The 9009-nt window shown below is 38.0% G+C and overlaps 1 pseudogene; it reads left to right on the top strand.

Moving 5' to 3' along the window:
- Positions 1-6444: 6444 nt before the first annotated feature.
- LOC112607349 lies at positions 6445-8191 on the top strand (annotated as a pseudogene).
- Positions 8192-9009: the final 818 nt, after the last annotated feature.

Genomic DNA, 9009 nt, shown 5'->3' with positions numbered 1-9009 from the left:
TGACTCACTTCAGAACTTCAGTTGGTCAGAGAATGCTCGATGCCTCTGGTTTCTGTCCTTTTGAATGTCAGTGCATAATGGGTATGTAGGGAGCAGATAACTTGTCTCTTTAATCCTGGGGTCATAGTGTCAAGAGGAAGTGTTTTTGAGCAGTTATACCAGAGAACACACAGAAGGAGTCTTATTTATACCCCGGCTTGATAAAAATGACAAAGTTCTGAAACTCAACCCTGAGACAAGTACTTTAACAGAATGAGACTTTTGGGGGACTACGGTAGTCTTCCCTTATCCATGAGAGATACATTCCAAGCCCCTAGTGGATACTTGAAACCACAGATGTTACCAAACACTGTGCATATTATGTTTATTTCTAGATATGCATACCTATAATAAAATGTAATGTATAAATTAGGTACAGTATGAGATTAACAATAACTAATGATAAAAAAGAACAATTATAATAATAAATTGTAATCAAAGTGATGTGAATGTGGTTTTTCTCTCCCTCTGTCTCTCTCTCTCTGTCTGTCTGTCTCTCTCTCTCAAAATATCTTATAATACTATACTCACCTGTATTCTAACCACAGTGGACCACGGATAAATGATACCTTAGAAAGTGAAACCATGGCTGAATAAGGAGGACTGGTGCATTGTCATTGGATTAGTGTATTTAGTATGTAAGAGGAATATAAATAATATGTTACTAGAATAAGTACTTGACCAGTTAGAATACATGGACTCAATATTTTCTGTCATTCCTCTTTCCTCTCCCCTGGAAGCTGGGCTTTACAATTATTGGGCCAGTGGGAAACAGAGTGATACACTGCCATTTTCTGGATCTAGGCTTTAAGAAACTGGCAATTTCCATTTATTGTATCTTCAGATGTTTGTCCTTTGAGTCTAGCCACCCTGCTGTTAGGAGAGACTGTGTATATATGTTCTCGCTGATGGCCCCAGGTGATAATCAATCTTGACGTCCAGAACCTGAGCAAGGCTTAAGATCAACTCACACCTCCAGTCTCCAAACTACCTCTTATGACACTATTTTGAGGAGGGGGTATGATGCATTCACTGAACTCTACCTGAACTGCATATTTCTTAGCAATTTATGATTATTGTTGTTTACAGCAGTAAGTTTGGGAGAGCTGTTGTACAGCAATAAATAACTGAAATCTACCGTATAGAGCCCTAAGGAGCTCAGTGATGCCAACATTATGTGTTAAATGCTCAAAATTCTTTCGGTGGGACAAAGCAGTATGTGAGGTGAGTCAAATGCGATTTCCATTAAATAAAAAAGTGAAGTAAAAGATAATGATATAAAATATCCTAAAGTTTGTGCTTACCTATGAGAGAAATTAGAGGAGGAAAGCCATCTACTGAAGAGAAGATGCATTTTTTTTTTTTTTTCCAACAAGGAACAGAAAAGACAGAATTGATCTGGCAGAGGATTTCAGTATTCCAGAAATATTTTGTTCCATTTAGTTGTAAAGGAAAATAACCCACCTTTAACAGAAATTAGAAGGAAGAAAGACAATTGCTCTTACAGAGATTAAAAAATTGTCTACTACATTGTCAGAGAGGTAAGACTAGGTTCATCTTCAGAAGTGAAAACTATATCCAACCCTTCTCCTACAGGGAGTATCTGTAGGACCTTCCATGGCCAGGCAGCTAGTTAGACTGATAATAATTTAATAGTCTACTTGCAAAAGTAGTGAGCCAACTCTAGTAGTTGCTCTATTGGAATTCAACAGAACTCCTTGATATATTGATAATCACAATGTGACAAAACAGAATAGAGGACATAGACTTGCTGAGTACAAAACTCTTAAGACAGTAATGGTGTCCAGGAACCTGTTTTTTTTTTTCCAAATCCAATTGACATTTCCCCCAATCTCCTTATACTTTAAGGCATCAACACATTATACATAAAGCATTTAGGATGATTTCCCAACACATCTCATGATCAAATATATCTTGAGATGGGTTGAGGTTGACTGAGAACACTCATGAGATAATTCAGTTAACACCAGCATGCCCACCCTCCATATCAGTTGTTTTATTTTTAACTAATACAATAATCATCTAGGAGTTACTAACCAAATGTCTTGCACTTTTGTGCCCCATATCAGGCTTCTCTTGAAATCTTCAGAAACAATAAGAGAATTGACTGTTGATGTAATTAATAACAGAAAAAGAGGGAGGCTGAGGCAGGAGAATTGTTTGAACCCAGGGGGACAGAGGCTGCAGTGGGCCAAGGTCGCGCCACTGCACTCCAGTCTGGGTGACAGAGTGAGACTCTGTCTCAGAAAAAAAAAAAAAAAAGAAAGAAAGAAAGAAAAAAGAAAATGCTCTGAAAGTGTAGTCTGGAGTCTGGAGTCTGGAGTAGGTAGAGAGTTTAATCTCAGACTTCCATGACAGCAACATGGTGAAGAAAAGTATTATTCAAAATAAAAGCAAAAATATTTTATCTTTTAGAGAAAATAAGAAAATTACAAGAGAATGTAAGAAAGTGTCACATTTCCGCTTATACTGTAATTCATGGAGGTCTCACAAAAGTATTTGCACTTCAATTACTTATATCTGATTCTCTCTCCATTATAACTGTGGATCCTAATCTTTTTTCTGACTCAACATATTTAAATTGTCACTCTTGAGTTACTTTAATTCCTTGCCTCTCCTTTTGCCACTTGACCACCTGTTCTTGGAAGGGACCTCAGTCTGAAAGAAAATGGGATGCAAGATCCAGAGGAAATGACTAGTCTCAGAAAGGAGAGAGCCAAGGTCTTCCTTTTAACTATATGAAAGGAAAGAAGGAACAGTGTGAAAGCAACATCCACCCTGTGAATTCCAGGGAGGAAAGACATAATAAGAATAAATGAGTAAATATATAGAATGCCAGATGATTACTATGAAGGAAAACAAAGCAGGGTAAGAGGAATGAAGAGTGATGGGGCTGAGTATGTACAGTGGTCATTGTTACTGTATGTAAGCAGTCAGGAAAAGTCTCTCTGAGAACGTGACCTAACAGAGAGATCTGAAGAGATTTACAAATGTAGCTACATGAAACAAGTGCATTTTAAGTAGAGGGTCAAAGGCAGGAGCAGGCTCATGTTTTGTCAAATCAGCATCACTCAACATCTGGCACTTAGTGATAGGTGCATAATGAATAAGTTTTGAAGAGATGAGTAATTAGAATCCTTCTAAGATTAACAAAATACCTACTCTTAGAAATGTCTTATATTTCCAGTTCAAAAATGCATCTAAATTATTTCTGTAGTTTATATATCCTATAATTTTTCAGCAAATTTTTACTCTCAGTTTTCGATCGCATTTTATCTTCAAGTTCTATCTTTTGAGTTTTACCTACATCCTTAACTCCAAGAAAACGCCCAAATAGGGCCAAAACATATTGCTATAATCAAGCATTATATATTTACTATGTAAATGTTTAAAGTTAGGTTTATAGTAGTTAATTACATTGATGTGTCCCTTTGAAAGCTATCTTTGCCCAGGAAACATTGTTCCATAGTTAATTGAGTCATTTTAAGGAAGCCCTTATGGTGCATTTGATACAAAGTCAGAGGATATGTGTGAATTTAGTTAAACCTATCCAGACTGACAGCAAATGTCACATAATGTCACTTCTACCACAACAAATTCTGTGTCATTTGGATGGAAGTGCCCTAATGAGGGGAATAAAGCAACTCTTGCAGTCTTAGGAAAGTGGAGTTGCTATATATTTATATCTATTTCTCTATCCTCATTTAGTTCATACTGCTAATCATGGTTAGTTTTAAATGCAGCCCTATTTAATATATCATACAAAAACCTGAATAATATGACCCCTAGCTTTACATTATTTTCTTATCTTTTCCTTTACTCAGTCACATCCATTCTTCATCTTCATTGTGCTGATTGTAGTTCCCAGATTTATGAGGCCATTGCATGCCTCTGTGCTTATGGGTTTTTTTGCACACACTCTGCTGTAAAGAGCCCCTCTCCATTATAATTAATTTTGTAAGACTGCACTGAACGTTAATTTCAAAGCTCTATTGCCCAATATAAAGTTGACTGCTTCTTGTTTTGTACCGTTATAGCACCAAATACTCACTTCTAGCATTGAACCTATGTAATAATATTTTGTTGCAGATTATTATTTCTTCAGTTCACCCTTTTTATCTGTCTCTCCCTGCTGGACCAGGACCCTGTGAGAGGTAGGCCTTCATCTTATTTATCTTCAAACCCCTAGCACTAACGGAGTATCTGAAGAATGGTAGATATTTATGAATATTTTTGGTGAATATTTTGATCAATGAAGTCAGACATTTAACAATAGCTATCAATATTGAGGAGCTATAAATAAATTATAATTTTCACAAAACTCACCAAGGAATATAATACAACCTCTGCTTTACAATGAGAAAATAAATCTTACTGATTCGTTGAATTAATCAATATCAGAATTAGTAACCTCTTTTCCATTAAAATTGGTCCTTTAGAAACACATCTGTGACTGGGCACGGTGACTCATGCCTGTAATCCCAGAACTTTGGGAGGCCAAGTTGAGCAGATCACCTAGGGTCAGGAGTTCAAGACCAGCCTGACCAACATGGTGAAACCCCATCTCTACTAAAAAAAATACAAAAATTAGCGGGGCATGGCAGCACATGCCTGTAATCCCAGCTACTCGGGAGGCTGAGGCAGGAGAATCGCTTGAACCCAGGAGGCGGAAGTTGCAGTGAGCTGAGATCGCACCATTGTACTATAACCTGAGCAACAAGAGCAAAAACTCCATCTCAAAAAAAAAAAAAAAAAGAAAGAAACACACCTGCAAACAACCCCAATATTTCAACAGCTATACCTGTGGATAACTCCTCTCTCACATTTCCTCCAACTCTTTATTTCACTCTTCAATTTCTTCTCTTTCTGTGCTAACACCCCTTTGTTTTAATCTCCTCTCCCTGATTATTTCAAAGTCTCAGATTTCAACAATGTATTACTAATGCTTCAGTCTTGGCATCACTTTCTGGTTCAATATTCCAACAGCTGTCTCCTATTTCTAATCGTCTGCTCTCTTGCACAGGGCTGAGTCTTGCAGGCAGTCTGGACATCATGTTACAACAGCATACTGATAATACCCTTCTTATTTGGTAATGTTCAAGAAAATCATACTTACTTTTCTATGGCAATCAATCTTTCATGACTTTTGTCAGTTATTTTTTTCATTTCCTGCACTTCTGTTAAAATCCTACTCCTTAGCAAAAAAAAAAAAAAAAATATGTGTTTATATGTTATTACCTAGTACATTTGTAATATTACAGTAAAGATGATTTATTTGATTGCATCTTCTTCTAGATACTATCTGTTATCCTACATTTTAATGTCTCTTTTGATTATTTTGTGATGTATTACTCTATCTCGAGTTCAATTTTTCTTGATTCCAAAGTCATTTTAGAATATTATATTGCCATTGCTTTTTGTCACACTAAGTCAAATTAAGGAATCTTCAATATATGGATCTTTACTTGAAAGAGTCTCATTGCAAAGTTTCCGAAATGTGTTCTCAGTGATATAAAACTCTATTTCTAAAGCAATATTTACGTGCCTATGTTTTATATCACAAATTTTATAGGATATTGATAACAACTCAAGTGCAATACTCTAACAAGAACTATCTTGTTTTTAAGCAAAACAACATATATCTTTAAGCATACCAATATATAAAACTGCAGATATGTTTCAGTTGCATATAAGTCACTCACAGTATAGGTGGCTATGGGTCACCCAGATACAAATTAAATTATGTGCTTTAAAACTATTGGAACAAAGGGCACTGCCATCTTTTTTCCCCCAGCCGGCTGAATAGAATGCCACTGCGCTGTGTTGGCCTTGGCTGGGCATCCGACTTTTAAAGCTTACGTGGTTAGCCCAGAGCTGTTGAGTGTCCCTCGCAACGAAGAGAGAAAGGCATTGAGGTGGTCAAGAGTGATTTCCGCAGCCATTATGGCCGCTTCTGTCAGAAACACTGTGGTGGACGCAGCCGTGTGACCTCGCAGAGCAGCGACCGCAGTCGATCCCTGGCGAGCTCCGTGGCCCTTGCCTGACTCCATCACTCCATCGTTGTCACCGCTCAGCGTCCCTTAGGCCGCGCAGGAGCGCGTCTGAATAGGAAGCGGTTTCCTACGTGGATGCGGCGTTTTGTCGCTGCCAGTAGTGTTCGGAGACGTTCCAGCACAGCCCTCAATTCCCGGCTCCCAGAAGCAAGAGAACTCAAGTGAAGCAATGAAGGAAGAAGAAGGAGGTTGCTGGCCTTGGATATCATCATTTCTGGGGACAACTTTACCTGGACACTAATATTTCTGACTAGGAAAACTTCATGGCAAATGCAGAAGAGACAAAGGTGTATTGTCCATGTTATCCACTATTTTCTGAGCACAGAAGAAAATGATCAAGACCCAGGAATAACTGACCCTGGAAGATGTGGCTGTGGAATTCAGCTGGGAGGAGTGGCAGCTCCTGGAACACTGCTCAGAAGGACCTGTACCAGGATGTGATGGTGGAGAACTATAACCACTTGGTATCACTGGGGTATCAAACTAGCAAACAAGATGCACTCTCCAGGTTGGCACATGGACAAGAACCATGGATAACAGATGCTAAAATCCAGAATAAAAATTGTCCAGGAATCAGGAAAGTTGACAGTCATCTGCAAGAGCGCTCTTCAAACCAATGATTTCTGAAGAGCGTGCAGCAATGCAGTGGACAGAATGCATTTAGAAATATTGTACATCTCAGCAAGACACATTTTCCTCTAGCGCAAAATCATAATACATTTGACATGTACAGAAAAAAAATTGAAATCAAGTTTAAGTTTAATCAACCAGAAGAGAAAACATGGAATAAATAACCTTGTTGAGTTTATTGGAGGTGAGAAAACCCTTCTACATGGTAAGTATGAACGTACGAATACCAAAACTAGATTTTCTGAAAATGCAAAATGGATCCATTCTAAATTCCAAGTCTTTAAGCATCGGAGGACTCAGAAAATTGAGAAACCCCATGCATTCATTGAATGTGAGCAAACCTTCCTCTGAAGTCTCAGCTCATTTACCATGAGAACATTCATATAGAAGAGAATCCTGGAAGTAGTCAATGTGAGAAATTGCCCAGAAGTGTCCTGTTCACTAAGCTTCTGAAAACTAATACAAGAGACAAAATCTGTATACACAATGAATATAGAAAAGGCTCTGCTGTGAAGCGTATTCTCATTGCACATCAATAAGCTTACACAGAAGAGAAATCCTATATGTGCAGCGAGTGTGGAAAGGGCTTTACAATGAAGCGCTATCTAATTGCTCATTGGCAAACTTGTAGTGGAAAGAAACCTTATGTGTGCAATGAATGTGGAAAAGGTTTCACTGTGAAGATCAATCTCATTGTATATGGGCGAATTCATACAGAGAAGAAACCCTATATATGCAGTGAATGTAGAAAAGGCTTCACCATGAAGCACTACCTTGTTGTACATCAGCAAACCCATACTGGAGAGATACCCCATATATGCAGTGAATGTGGAAAAGGCTTTACTGTGAAGAGCAACCTCATTGTACATCAGCATACAGGAGAAAAATCTTGTATATGCAGCGAATGTGGAAAAGGCTTCACTGTCAAATGCACTCTCATTATACATCAGTGAACTCACACAGGAGAGAAATCTTACATATGCAGTTAATGTGGTAAAGAGTTCACCACAGAGTACACTCTTATTATATATCACCGAACTCATACAGGAGAAAATCCGATGAATGCAATGAATGTGGTAAAGCCTTCATCCAGAAAATATGGCTCATACAACATGAGAGCTGTCATACAGGAAAGACTCGCTTTGTATGGACTGAGTGTGGAAAGTCCTATTCACACAAATATAGTCTCATTATCCACTGATAATTCACACAGGAGAGAAACTTTATGAGTGCAACAAATATGGAAAAGGCTTCACCACAAAGTACTCAATGTACATCAAACAACACATACAGGAGAGAGACCCTATGGATGCAGTGATTGTGAGAAAGCCTTCTTCTACTCACCAAACCTTGTCAAACATAAGAAGATGCACACAAGAGAAATGGGTAGAATCAGTCAAGTTGAAAATTCCTGTAATGGAGAGTCACAGCTCCTTCCTTACAAGTGAACTTATGCAGAATGAAAACCCTACTCGTGCAGTGACTATGGAAATGCCTTTTGTGGCAACTCAGACATCATTAAACATCAGCGTGTTTCTAGCAAATCAGAACACAAACAGGGTGCTGCCTGTTGTCAGATGTGTGCCCTCAGGAGGTAAAATAATTTGCCCTAGAGATAAAACTTGATGAATACAGTAAATAAGGTAGTGCCTTTAATGGTCTTTTACCTCACATTTTCTGTCATTGAAAACATGTTGAATCAACTATAATATATTCATGTGGAAAAAAAAAAAAAAAAAACTATTGAAGTCTAAGAAGTAAGTCAATTGCAGACTCAAGTGTCAGTTGTTCATAATGAATCCAAATAACAGAAGAAGGGCCCAGTTAGCATCCTTATGAAACTAGTAGTCCAGTAAATTGTCAGGCAGGGCAGAGCAGTCAGGTAAAAGGGCAACTGTGTTCTTAGCATTTAGGAGAAGTCTCAGAAAAGACATTTTGTGACAGATACACACTTTGAAATGTGTGCTTGCTTTTCCATTTAGCTGTACTATACATAGTTGGCTTTTTTGTTGTTGTTGCTGTTGTTGTTAAAGGCAGCACTTTTCTAGTCTCTGACTAGTTTGTCACAGACAGAATTATCTGACAAGGACATCTACTCTGCATGGTCTGAAAAACATAGATAAGGACTTTGAAGCCCTAATTATTCTGAGCTACTCCTCTATCCTCTGGAGCCTTGCTAACAGATATTGTAAACCATTAAGTGGTAAATGAGAGTGTGTGTGTGACCATGTGTTGTGTGTATCATGTGTGTTTTCCTTTGTCCTTA

Source organism: Theropithecus gelada, chromosome 14 (assembly GCF_003255815.1).
Source record: "Theropithecus gelada isolate Dixy chromosome 14, Tgel_1.0, whole genome shotgun sequence".
NCBI classification, from domain to species: Eukaryota; Metazoa; Chordata; class Mammalia; order Primates; family Cercopithecidae; genus Theropithecus; species Theropithecus gelada.
Note: the sequence above shows the minus strand (reverse complement) of the source record. Positions and strands in the feature narration are given on the sequence as shown.